This window comes from Notamacropus eugenii, chromosome 2 (genome assembly GCF_028372415.1).
Source record: "Notamacropus eugenii isolate mMacEug1 chromosome 2, mMacEug1.pri_v2, whole genome shotgun sequence".
NCBI classification, from domain to species: domain Eukaryota; kingdom Metazoa; phylum Chordata; class Mammalia; order Diprotodontia; family Macropodidae; genus Notamacropus; species Notamacropus eugenii.
Window position 1 is genome coordinate 36,774,117 of NC_092873.1, and position 12,217 is coordinate 36,786,333.

The 12,217-nt window shown below is 42.9% G+C and overlaps 1 long non-coding RNA gene across 4 annotated transcripts; it reads left to right on the forward strand.

The window, feature by feature from the left end:
* Positions 1-4: 4 nt before the first annotated feature.
* LOC140524937 (uncharacterized) lies at positions 5-5,571 on the forward strand. Of its 4 annotated transcripts, XR_011973882.1 has the most exons (5): positions 5-719; positions 2,462-2,541; positions 2,645-2,721; positions 3,217-5,071; positions 5,192-5,360. It is a non-coding gene; the product is annotated as an uncharacterized lncRNA (long non-coding RNA). The 4 variants fall into 4 exon arrangements; XR_011973880.1 differs by lacking the exons at positions 3,217-5,071; positions 5,192-5,360 and adding an exon at positions 5,367-5,571; XR_011973879.1 differs by lacking the exon at positions 5,192-5,360 and having other exon boundaries at positions 3,217-5,144.
* The last annotated feature ends 6,646 nt before the right edge of the window (positions 5,572-12,217 follow it).

The following is a 12,217-nucleotide window of genomic DNA, read 5'->3' on the forward strand; positions in this document are numbered from 1 at the left end:
GGGCTTGTGCCCGAGGGGCCGGGGGAGCGAGGAGGGGATACTCTTTATCCCCTTGGCCGGCTGGGCGAGCTGGGCTTCTCACGCTTTACAGAAATGAGGGTGAAATAAGAGGATTGCGCCGGGTCCTAGAGTGTCAATTAAAATAATCCCGTGTTTATTACATAACAACATGTGATTATAAAAGCAAATGTGATGTCAGTCCTGTAATTCCCTTTTATGAGTTCTCCGCAGGATTAGGTCAGACCTGCTCCCGGGTCAGACAGCAACAGGTTTCCGCGCACAGGCCGGTCGTTTCCAGATGAACACGGGGAACCCAAACCTATCCAAAGCCCGGGTTGGGGACTGCAGCTGCCGCCCAACACACGAGCTGGGCGCTCGCTTCCCCCTCCGCTCACAGACCGCTGCGGGGCTGGGATACCTCTGCCCTCCGAGTCTTTGACTCAGACCTGAGACACGAGATTGCCAGGAGTTCCACCTGCTCCCAGGTCACTTCCCCGGGGGCTTTGGGAAAGCCGTGGGACTCCCTTCCGCGGGCCTTCCTCTCCGAACTTCCCAAACCTGTTACCTCGCTTCCAGTGAGCTACCTGGACCGGAGGAGAGAGCTGCTGTCCTGTGCCCGCAGGGCCGGCCGTGCCAGAGCCGCCAGGTCTAGGAACTCCTCGGCTGTACTTCTCCTGGCTTCTTCTGAAGCGCTTTCAAACCAAGTTTACTCGACCTTGGTAATACTTAGGACGTTTTCAGGTCAAGTTCCGTCCAAACAAAAACATCGCATGACTTTTTCTAAGGCCCTTTCCCATTTTGTCCAATATGTATTCCAACTAAGGGATTAATAGCTAGTATTTATAAAGCGCTTTAAGGTCAGCAAAGTGTTTGACAGACATCTCGTTTTATCCTCACAACAACTTTGGGAGGTAGGTGCTATTATTATCCCGATATTACAAATGAGGACATTGAGGCACACTCGAGAAGTTAAATGACATACCCAGGGTCATATAGCTAGTGAGTGTCTAAGCATGTGTTTGAACTCGGGTCCCCCCTGGATTCTAGGTTGGATGCTCTTGAATTCCTTAAATATGTGATGTGACCAGTGATACTGAATCAGCATACTTTTAAGAGATCAGGAAATGGATGGCATTTATTTATTTTCCACTCATAATAGCTAATTAGTAGGTATATCTGAACTCTGTCCTGTCTGAAAGCTGTCTTGAAGGGAAGAGCAGTGTCTCTTATAATGACAACTCTATATCCTTGGCTCCCCAAAATAATTAAAGTTAATATATTCCCCCCACTTAATATACTTTGCCCTGAAGCTGCCTATAAATGAGCAATGTTCAACTGATAATGATGTCATGTCTGGTTACTGCTCTTTGAGAAGGAAAAAAAAGTGGGGAAAGGGGGTGGAATTTGATATTCCAACGAGTTAGTAAACCAGCGTTGACCTGACTCGAGAAACTCCAAACTTATTCCTTCGATACCCTGACCTCGCATATCCTATGTGCTTTCTCTTCTGTCCCAGTTGTCAATCATTTTGACTTTTGGGTTTCTTTATTAAAATTGGAGCCGCATGCCTTTAATAAAAGGACTTCTCAAGTACTGTGACTCTATCTACCTCAGTGACCCCAAAGCCACCAGCTTTTTCCCAGATCTTTATTCTTCTATCGTGATTTAAGAGGTTAAAAAAAATCAAAATTTCATTCAGAGATCCTCTCTGATATTTAAAAGCAGTTTTATTAATAGATGAGTATAGCTTTCAGATGTTAATTTACCTTGTGGTTTCTAAAATCTGGCAAGCAGTATAGCACACTAAAAAGAGAAATTGAGATTTCCTGCTTAACATTTAAAAAAAAAAACCCAAAACCTTTTTCTCCTTCCTGGAGACCAAGGATGAGGTGTAACACTTTTTTCCTCTCTCTTGCTGTGGGTGTCTGTTGCCTTAGACAAATCATCTTGTGTTACTCCTAAACTTGAAAAGAATTGCAGCTCGTAAGTGGTCTCAGCAAAATTAAGAGACGAACGAGCTTTGCTAAGAAAAAGCATTTATTATTATTTTTAATGTTAGTCACGATGGTTCTAATATTTCATGAAATCTTTAAAATGCACACAAGTTCTGTGGTTCCAGAAATGTACCTTAAAATTTTAGTTATAAAATTAAAATATAATTTTTCATACATCCTTCACCTTGTATTTATACTCTTATGATTCAGTCTCAAAAGACGTAGGAGAAGCTGCTACATTTAATGAGAAATGCCTCATGTTCCATTGGTTGGCAAATAATTTGCCCTCTCAAGGCCTCTGTTTCGTGGGGTCCCTCTTGGTTCTAATGCTCTGGGAATAATAATCTTTCATCCCAGAGCTTCTTCTCTTTGTTGTGAAATCACATAGCATCAGAGGAGTTGGCAATGCAGAGTCCAGTTTTATAGCTGTAATAACTAACTTTCACTTTCCACAAACTATAATCTAGAGAGAAAAAAAGGCCTTGTCCAAATGTATTTATGTGGAAATCAGACCTACCTCTGATGGTGATTCCAACTTCAAAATCAGGCAAGTCACAGAGCACCCAGAATTACAGGATTTCCAATGTGAAATATCTAGTGTTTCATTCCATTACAGAAAAAAAATTTTCATTCATTTTTTTTTCTTTTAGATCTCAGAATTTTTCCCTGGAGATACAAGCTTCAAAAAGACTTTTGGAGTGACTAGATGGAGATAAGGAGAGCTCAGGTTAGTCTTTCAGCAAGTAGAATAAGATGACTTTCTGGATATGAAAGGTTTCGATTCAGGCATCTGGCCTTTGGAGTATCATCTTGTCAGGAATAAAAAGCCAAATCGGCCTCCATTGAGCTCAATCAAATGACGGTGTTTTCTGGGGTTTAACTAACAGACAGTATATGCCAAGGGCACTAATTGTGACCCACACTTGATGAACTCCTGAATTCCAGAGTTCTGTCAAACTGAGCTGCCCTTCATCCTTCTCTGAATGACTTTGCTGGGACATGCACCCACATTGATAGCATTTGATCTACCATTTTTAGCAATTGACAGTAAGATGTCTACAAAGCCTCCTCCAGTACAAAGGCCAAATTGGAAAAAAATGAAGAACAATGAAAATAATATAGAGATTAACCTCCAGTAGTGGAGACCTGGGTTCAAGTCTTGCCTCTAATACATACTGGCAGGTTGACCACAGACAAACCATTTACCTTCTCTGTGTCCCAGGTGACTCTCCAAGACCACAAGCTATGAAGAGAATACAGATCTCCATTGGGAGCAGGGAGTTTCTTCCCAGCAGCTCCCTGCACCCATGAAATCCCAAGTCCGGTCCAAAAAGATAGAGAATTAACAGTTTAGAGCAAGAAGGAACCTTAGAGGTCACCTAACCCTAACCTTCATGTTACAGAGAGGGCCAGTGAGACACGAAGAAATAATTACCCAAAATCGGCAGCACTTAAGTGGCTGAGTGAGGATTTGGACCCAAGGCCACCATCTCTAAGTCCATCATTTTTCTATTCTGTGGACCCTCCTTTTCCTTCAACGACTTTATATTTTAAATCAGACCAAACTACACAGACATGGTTAACTAATAGGGTGTGGTGCCCAGTACAAAAATTATGTCAAAGGTCAAAATTCCTTTGCCTCTTTTCTATCTGTGACCTGGCCACACAGAATTAACATAGTTAACTCTACCCTTGGCAAGCTCGCTTTACGTCAGTCTGCACTTCAGTGTCCCCATCTGCAGAAAGGTCTGCCCAAAAATGCTATGAAAATGGATGAGGTAATGGTCTCAAGTGATCTGGGGGAAGAGTACAGTTCTCAATCCAAAGCACTGTGTCCTGTGTGCTAAGCTTCAGATTCATACTACCAGGTTTGTCTCTCTCCAATTCCAAGTCTAGAAGAATACAGCTCAAGAAAGTCCCCATTGAACCTAATCATCCTGCCTAGTGGGGCCATGACTCGCAGATGGCAGCCAGCCCCGCCTTGTCTCCATGGTCCGTAATCCCTGAAAGGGATGATTGGCATCAGAACAATCTCTTGCATGGAATCAGGTTAACCAGAACAAATAGCATCTTTTAGCTCCAGTTCACTCTGGGCATCCCATTAGTGTCCATCTAGGTGCTACCAGACGGGTGAGCTTTTCCCAACATTGTACAAAAGGAAGACATTCTTATTTCCTGATAATTTCCTACCTGTGGCTAAAGAGAACTAGCCCCTAGCCTCTGACTGGAGGATAGTACTGGTATAGCCATGCAGGCCATGCATTTATTGGAATCACCAGCTTTCAGAAATAGCTTCTGCCCCTAGGCCTTACAAAAGAAAGTATTTTAACCCTTAATAAGTCTCCCCTCTGAAAACCCAGGGAGATACAGTATAGAAAGGGAATCATCTGGAAGGACAACAGCCACCACCATCGCCACCACCATGGCTCTTGATATGTCACCAGCCTCTTCAGTTTTATTTCTGATGATCAGGGCATAAAGCCTAGACTTGGAACCAGGAAGGACCTAAGAAAGGTCACCTAGGCCAGCCCCCTCCTTTTACAGAGAAGAAAATGGAGGCTTTTGGGATGAATTCCTTACTAAAGCTCACACCTACAGAGCAAGTAACAGGAGCTCACTACCCAGGTCGTCTGACACCAGTTCTTGTGCTCTCTCCACTGCACCACACTGCCTCCCCTCTGTGTTGTTCTGCAGTTTGTTCTGGGAGATCCATAAGGATGTTCCTTTTTGCACACAAATTCAGATGATCCCACAGAGATAGACAACATCTGCTGTCTACTCCTGCCAGAAATATGAAACTTGTTTACTAAGGCACCATCAAGTAAAACAGAGGCCTTCACTTCCATGCAAAAAAGCAGTCAAGTTAACCTCAGATCAACCAGAGATAAAGCGGTTTAGCCTGGATTTCAGGGAACTAGGGCTACATTTCTCATGATCTTGGTGCTTTACACAGAATTAACAATATTGACAAGAGCCTCCCTTTTAACCTGTACTTCATCTCCTTGCCCTGTCAGGACTAGGAGCAGGCTCCAGCTCAGCTATAGCCAGGTCACATCTCCCGGCCCTTAGAGTAACGTGTAAGTGCTTCCTAACCTTCTCCTCCTCATAATTACCAGTCTAATAAAGCCATCAATTTCTTTTTGTGTGTAAGCCTGTCTTAGAGATTGCTTAAGGAACTTCTGTTTCTCTTCTCATAGGCTCTCTCCATAGCTCTGTGGGGTAGAAAGGACAGATCATTATTGAAACACAAATTGTCGTTCATCCTTTGTTTCCAAAGAGGACCAGTGACAACACAGATGATGTCTTGACTTGAGTGAATTGGATTTGTGAGGGAGAATTGTACAAAGTCATCAGCCTTACTCTTTCTTTCAGAGTCATCAAAATGGAGTGGCAAGACAAAAGCCAGGACAACTGGCAATGGCCCAGCACACTCTGGCATCTTCAATGTCTGACCAAGCCCTAAGCTCTTGATAGTGCCTGCTTCAGCCACCTTGATGGCCATGGAACAGATTGTTCTCATCTGCCATTCCTGGGGGGAGAGTCTTCCCATGCTCAGAGTAAACATCCCCCTAACTCATGGGTTTGAGTCCTCTCAATTATCCTTAACCTGTTTTAGCCCATCTGCCAAGACTTTTACAAGGGTGTGGCCACTGCTCATGCTAAAGCTTCTTGGAGCCACAGGTGAGAGTTGGGTAAAAGTCAATGCCAAAGGTGAATAAGTAGCCCTGAAAAGGGCTGGGCAAGCCCTTACCAAAGGTACCAGGCCTCCCTGAACACACATACACCCCTGAAACACAAATAGGTTCAAGGGCTTACCTGAAACCACATAACAAATAAGTTCTTTACCCTTATAATATTGGTATTTTTTGTTCTGGTTGATCAAACTTCAAGGTTATATAACTAGACCTCAGGTCTCCTGCCTCCTACTTAGGAATCAAGGATGCTCTAGCTACCAGGATCCTAGGATTCTACATCTAAAAGAGGAAGGGTCCTCAGAGGCCATCTTTTGCACATTAAATAAGTAAGTCCCAGGGAAGTGAAATCACTTGTCTGAGGTTACACAGGGAATAAACATCAGAGGGTAAGATTTGAATTGAATATATATGTCCACGTACACATATATGGCCCTGTAGATGTATGTTTTATGGATGCCCTTTGACTTTCTATTGCAATCATTTCTCATCCTATTCCTCAAGTCTTTTTTTAGAATCACATGTTGTTATAGATCTTCAGTCTTCCTAACAGGGGGAAACCATATTGTAGGCCATCAGCACTTAGAGAAGGAAATTGTAGCTCTTGTTTTTACCATTTGAAAGAAATACACATTATTGAACACCTGGAATGTACACGGCAATCTGTAAATACAACAGTAAATTCCATCAGGCTCTGTTTTAGCCGGGAAGGTAGCCCATAGAGACAAAGTTTCCTAGAACACATTGAGTCAGCCTGCTGAAATCAGATTTCCCACTCACTGTTACTTGCTCAGATCTATAGGCTCTTCAAGCTACCACATTGGACCAAAATATCAAAAATAGCTAATATGTATAAAGCCTTGACTATTTACAAAATGGTTACGTGTGTTATTTAGTCTGATGTAGCAACATTTTTGGTTTCACTTGATGTCAGTTACAGTAAATTAATTCCTTCAAGTCACCAAGCTTCTTCCTTATGAGTGACAACAGACTTCCCTAAAAAGGAATTTCTGCATCATAACCAACCTGAGGAAGAGACCACTGAGAACGGATGAAAACCTAGTCAGTATCTTTATTTTAAATATCTGTTGTCATTGGATGGTTTTCAACTGAGAATGGTTTATCCTATCAAATCATCCCCTTGAATGTCTTAGACTTGCTCTTTCTTTACCAGGGTTCAGTGTGGGCTTTTTGGAATAATCATAGTTATGCAAATATAATTCAAGTTCCTAGTCAGTCTGTTATTGACCAGTGGATCAGGAACCATTAATCAAACAGCAACTTTTAAATCAATTGAATAGCAAAGTAAATAACAAGGAGTATAATCTCCCAACAGTTCCCACAAGTGGTTGAAGAGGGACACTTCCTGGACAGCTTTTCATGATGGAAGAAGGATGTTCTCTGAATGACTCAGGCTTCTCTAGAGTTTAGCCCAGGTTGGAAACACCTTTCCTATTTAGCCTCCCAGCAACTCCCTCAATTTCATTCTGCCGATGGTGGTCACTTCTCTACAAAGCAATTCTCTCCAGCATTTTAAAGGCCATCTACTCTGAAGGATGTGTTAGTACTCTTTTGTGAGATTTCCCTTTTATAGCAAAATTCTCACTCCCACCAACAGGAATCCTCTTGATTTTCATATTTAAGTTGAACCAAATTCCTTTCAGTTCTCATCGTGCCCCTGGCAGGTAGCTTCAAATGCCATGCAAATTACCTGGAGCTTTGAGGAGACTGAAGGAGAACTAAGCAACTTGGGGACAGGGTAAAGTAGGCACCCTTGGCTTCAAATTCCTGAGGCCCAGGTCACTGGGTTATGTTCTACCCTAGTTTAAAAAAAAAGTGACACCTGATATACAGGTACAGTTTCATTAATTAAGGGTAGATGTCTTAGATTTGGGAAGCCTTGATTAGCCTCCTGAGGATACAGAGATGCAGTTTGCTGTCCATTGTGAGATCCTTGCTCAAACTAAACTGCCAACCATTCACACTGCTTCAGAGAGCACAACTCCAATGGACTGGCCACATTGTTCGAATGCAAAACATACGCTTGCCAAAAAGACTGTTTTATGGAGAACTCACACAGGACAAGCATTCACATGGTAGTCAGAAGAAGTGATACAAGGACACTTTCAAAGTCTTGCTTAAGAACTTTGGAATTGATTGTGTGACATGGGAGACACTGGCACAGGACTGCTCAGCATGCCATGCCCACATCAGAGAAGGTGCTGTGCCCTATGAGCAAAGCAGAATTGAAACAACTCAAAGGAAATGCAGGATGCGCAAATTTAGAGAATCCACCCTAAATGTTCAGACTATTTGTGCCCAACCTGTGGTAGAGCATTCTGAGCTCATTATTGGTCTGATCAACCTCAATCAGACACATTGAACTTGACTCTAGCACAGTGATGCCATTTTGGTCCTCTTTGAGAACAAAGGATAGCAGCCAAGCAATCTTAATCCAGATTCTACCCGTATAGACCTTACATAAAATAACACCAACTGTTCTGCCACAGTTGGTAGATGTAGGCATTCTTAGAGACCACTTCCTCAACTTTTCAATGCTCTTTTCCCCTTGGGTACCAAGGAGTCTAACTCCACATATGTTGGTGACTGTGGCTATTTTGTGGACTACAGGATTGTCCAGGTAGGTAGAGGATCTTAGGATCATAGAGGTAGACATGGGAGGGACCTTAGATACCACTTATTGAACCCCCTCCCCCCTCTAAGAAGATATAGGTGGTTTCAGAGGCAGGATTTAAACCCAGTGCCACTAGTCCAAGACCTAGTACTTTTTTTGCAGCACCACAAGTACTTCATATAAGATAGCTCTCCATTAGTTCATTATCTTGTATTTTCTCCAAGCATCAAGATTTCATAGCCTATCTTTATCATCTTTCTGGAATTCTTGATAGCCAACTTGAATATCATACCATTCCTCTCAGGACTTCTGAACTGAACCCATTTGGTTTCTTAGCCAAAGGATATGCTTACTGATTGTGTATCCATATGTCCTTTATCCTCTGAGACTCTCGACCATATCATTAGCTAAACACTGGCTGTGTCCCAAATATCAGCAGGTAGAGAGGAAAGCCTATGGCATTGTTGTTGGTGCTATTATATGCATACATTTGGAAATGCTGCACATTACTTCCAATGAGCTGTCTTGTGCCTCAGCAGCCCCATCACATTCAGCAGATCACAAGGAAGGTGCTTGACCTTGAAGGTGGCAAGAGCAAAATAGAAGTTCACATGTTTATAGCACTTTAAGGGAGAAACTGTACCTATGTCTATTCTTTATAGTAACATGTACAATGTATCATACACATACAGGGTGAATCAAAAGTCAGTGCAGCTTTAAGCTGTTAAAGCTTATTTGTGTGTATAATGTACAGACATTTTATATAGATACATATATATATACATATATATACAGTGTACATACATTTAGATATAAAATCTCTGTAGACCCATATACAAACACATATTTATGAGAGGCAGTAGCTCACTGGGCTCAAAACCACGGAGATGTGGGTCTGAGTCCTGTCTCTAACAATACCCATGTGACCCTGAGCAATCTTGTAACCACTCGGCACCAGGCAACTGTCCAAGACTACAAGTTGCAGAGAAGGTGCCAACCTGCTTTACAAATATGGAAACTGAGGCTCAAAGAGAATAAGTGATTTGCCAAGAGTCAAATGGCCAAAAAGTGTCCAAAGCTGAATTTGAATCTGGGTCTTCCCAATTTTAAGTCTAACACTCAATGTCCACCATACCCTGTGTGGGTCATTTTCGACTTGTTTCCAGCCAAGGCTGAGGGCCTTTGGAGTAACCTGCACTCTGAGTCTCGATCTTAATCAAAATTGATCATGATCCAGAGCTGATCCATGCCCTGAGAAGTCCTACTTCCCACCCCCACCCCCCACACAACCCACTATTGCCTTGTCTTCTGAAAGTGCCTGGCTCCTGGCTGGCTAAGCTGATGTACAAAGAGAGAAGTGGCCTTCCACAACTAGGATTTTCTTGCATTCATCCTCTTTCCTTTCAGAGAGAAGCTGTCTTTGCACAGCAACTCCCAAGGGTTGCTAGTGCTCATCCTTTCTGGGTAAGCAAGACAGGTCAATAGTGCTTGGCTTTGAACACAATAAGTACATCTACCAACTCCAGACTTACACAAACATAATCCAAGTATGGACAGGTTCATAGTGCCCTAGAGTTGGGAGGGACCTCAGATACCACCAAGTCCCACCCCATATTATAGACAAGGAAATTGAGGCCAGTGGAGGTAATGGGATCAGAGATTTAGAGGTGGGATCTTAAAGTCATCAAGTCCAATGCCTCATTTTAGAGAGGAGGAAACAGAGGCCCAGAAACATCAAGTGACTCTCCTAGGGTCCCACTGCTGGTCTGCGTGACTGAGATGGGATTCAAACCCAAATCTTCCTGATGTCAAATCTTACACTACCCAGAAACTATGCTGCCTCTTCTGATGAGGGCAGGTGTCCATCAATGCATAGAGGCCCAGCTGCTGCAGAGCCTTTGGAAGGGTGGCCTACCAGTACTGATCACTTGGAATCCATTGCTCCCCACAACACAATAATCTGCATTTTCAGTACTTGCTGTACTTGCTGTTATGGCTGCACAGGGTCCTATGAGTCCACATGAAATAGGACATGAATTCTCAGAGGCCTGAAATGGGTCCCATCCCAGGCCTGTTGGTGTTTCCCAAGGTCTTTGGCCTTGAGCTGCTGTCACACTTTTCTAGCTTCTCCTCTTGAATGTGCCTAGAATGGAGATATCCACAATACCAATGATCAAATTCAACAATCCAGTAAACATTTATTAACCTAGCATTGTGTACTTCATGCCATGCTTTGTGCTGGGGATAAAAAGATACAAATGAAACAACCCCTGTCTTCAAGCAACTCACATCCTATCATGTAGCAGTTTTAAAAATATACAACTCAGTCTCTTTTGTGGCCTCTCTTTGATCAGTAAGTCAAGCCTTAATGCATTTCAGGCCCTGTGCTATGTGCTAGAAACTCAAAGACAAGTGAAATAACCCTCACCAACCAAGAATTTACTGTTGCCATTACTGATCTCTAAGTAGCTGCCTCAGTTTTTTCAGTGAAAGACTTCTTATCCCTGTGTAAAGATAGACACTAAACAGTGGTCCAGTGAGCCCCAAACCTACTAAATCAGGCTCTACTTAGGTATTGGTCACTAATTCCTGAGGAAATCACCTAGTGTCCTATGGGTCATTTTTTGTTGCCTCTCTCCATATACTCTTCCTCTACCTACTGAGTTTACTCTTAGTTCAGAATAGTTGGGAGGCGGGGCAGGGATGGGGCAATCCTGCCATTAATTCAGTTGTAGTCCTACTAATAGCATGATGTAATAAACAGGCCACCTGAACATTTGTCCTGTTTGACTGTAGAGGGAAAAATTTGGACCACAGAATTGGAATCATGAGGCATTTTTCAACTCAAAAGAAAGGATAACTTCCTATCATTTAAGCTTTCAAAAACTAGAATGGCCTGCTTTGTGTGAATTCAGTCATATGGGGAGTTATAGTAGATAGAGATAGGATATATACAAACAGTTGTAATATAAAATAATACATGATAAGCATGTTAGGTGAGATGCAAATCAAGTGCTTTGTGAGGTTCAGGCGGGGCAAGGTTATTATCCACTTTGATGCTCAGGGAAGATTTCGTAGAAAATATAGTTATTGATTTCAGATTTAAGAGAGATGAGATGCAGCAGAGAGTTGGGCAGGAAAGGAAAGGGTATTTATTCTAGGCAGAAGGAGCAAAGGTATGGAGTTAGGAAAATGTGGGAGAATCCACAGGAACCAGGAATATGCCAGTAGGACTGGGGCATCAACTGCTACCTAAAAGTGGAAAGATAGAGGGGAGTCAGATAGTGGAGGGCCTAGAAAGTCCAACTGAACTGAGCACCAGAGATAGTAAGGAGTCACTGAAGGGTTCTGAGCAAAGGAGTGGCATGACCAGAATCCATGAAACCTGTAGTGGATAACATGTTTCTTTGTGAGTCCCTCTGGAATTATGGTTGGTCATTGTGTTGATCAGAGTTCTTAAGTTTTTCAAAGTTGCCTTTACAATGTTGCTACAATTGTAGAAATTGTTTTTCTGGTTCTACTCACTTCACTCTGCATCAATTTATACAAGACTTTCCAGGTTTCTCTGGAACTATCCCCTTCATTGATAGTACTGATAGATTGGGGTGTAGGGTGTGTTTAGGGAGGACCAATACCTCTGGTGCGGTGACTGCTGAGCCCTTTTTGGGGCTCTTTCCATCTTTGGTGCCCACCTGTTCCACCTAACTCTCACCTGTGGCTCCAAGAAGCTGCAGCATGCGCAGCGGCCACACCCTGGTAAACCGTTTTGGCAGACAGGCCAAACCAGCTTAAGGGTAACCAAGGGTTCTCAAAGCCGTTGGTGAGTTAGAGGGGTGGCTACCCCAAGCATGTGAAGACTTCATCTGGTGGAATGGGCACATGAGAGCAATTTGTTC